Source organism: Aplysia californica, unplaced genomic scaffold, assembly GCF_000002075.1.
Source record: "Aplysia californica isolate F4 #8 unplaced genomic scaffold, AplCal3.0 scaffold00452, whole genome shotgun sequence".
NCBI classification, from domain to species: domain Eukaryota; kingdom Metazoa; phylum Mollusca; class Gastropoda; order Aplysiida; family Aplysiidae; genus Aplysia; species Aplysia californica.
The window spans coordinates 63,448-64,807 of record NW_004797722.1 but is presented as its reverse complement, the minus strand read 5'-3'; the positions used below and the strand labels follow the sequence as shown (position 1 = coordinate 64,807).

Sequence of the window (1,360 nt, the reverse complement as noted above, 5' to 3'; positions counted from 1 at the left end):
AGTGCGTACTGGGTGAAGTAAGTTTGGAATGGAGGGCTCAAGTAAGTTTTTACCGCTAACTTTAACTCTCCATTCGGAACTTACTTAGCCTAGTACACACTTCCAGTAGTGCTGGGCGGTTTGGTTCCCGATTGTTGAAAGCTAGGAATCGTAGGAATCGACCCCGAATCCAGTTACTCACTTTGTAACGATGTGATTTCTTCCGGTGGTTACCTAATTGGCTCCGAACATCCTCGGGATTTAGGATAACATTGATTTCGGAACACTAAGAAGTATCAACTTTTATTTTTCAAACATAAATTCAAAAAAAAAAAAAAGAAGATCCTTTGGTTTTCCTAAAAAGGAGTCGGTACTTTTCTTCCCGTGGCATTAATCGTGGGAATCGGTTCCGGAATGGATTTTTTGCCCAGCTCTAATTCCAGGGTTTAAGGTCATTCGGTATTTAGGTGGATGGTCACCGGGGAGTAAGACACGATAACCCAAGCCCAAAATCAGGGTGGGGCACTGGGACAACCAGCAACAGACTGTGGATCGTCTGTTTTTGCTGTTGTGAATGCATACACCATTTATTCGTTTATTGGCGTATTTACATACGCCATTGCAGAAGAAATTTCCCAAGAGGGCCAATAAAGTGGAGATTTCTTTATTTATCTCTACTTATTGTTTTTTCGTAGCTGCATTTGTGTTGCATGCCTTTTTAAAGTTTCCCACTTTTTGGATATCCACGACGTGGCCTCGGTGGCCTAGTGGTTAGGCTACCGGACCCATACTCGTGAGAATGCTGGTTCGGTAGTTCGAGTCTCAGCTCGAATCGGTCCAACATTTTGCCCTTTGGACTAGCACTTAACACGAATTTCCCATGTAGCTCTGTCCTTTCGGAGATGGACGTTTGTTAAACTAGGAGGTCCCGCCTCTTGAATAACCTAATAGTGTTGATAGGGGCGTTAAACCTATACCATTTCACCATTTCATCCAATAGTATTGTTAGGGGTGTTAAACCTATACAGTTTCACCATTTTTTGTTTTGGAATATCCACAGGTGAAGGCGTGAGGGATTTACTGCTCAAGTCTGGATTATCTCTTACAGTTCTCAGTCAGATCTGGTGAGTTACAAGTTCAGCTTGTTGTGGTTTGTCTATCCAATGGCAGCCTTGTCTGTCTATCTGTCTGTCTGTCTGTCTCTCTGTCTGTCTGTGTATCTGTCTGCCTGTCTGTTTCTTTGCCTGTCTGTCAAGAGAAAGAGACAGGGCGAGAGAGAGAGAGAGAGAAAGAGAGAGAGAGAGAGAGAGAGAGAGAGAAAGGGAGAGGGAGAGAGAGAGAAAGCAAGAGAGGGAAAGAGAGAGTCTGCGCGTGTGCGAGT

At 44.0% G+C, this 1,360-nt stretch overlaps 1 long non-coding RNA gene across 1 annotated transcript in view; it reads left to right on the top strand.

Annotated features, from left to right (window-relative positions):
• LOC101856119 overlaps window positions 1-1,164 on the top strand; it is a 26,681-nt gene extending 25,517 nt beyond the window's left edge. Inside the window, exon 3 of the long non-coding RNA XR_220792.3 lies at window positions 1,040-1,164. This is a non-coding gene — a long non-coding RNA (uncharacterized LOC101856119). The remainder of the gene's footprint in view (window positions 1-1,039) is intronic.
• The last annotated feature ends 196 nt before the right edge of the window (window positions 1,165-1,360 follow it).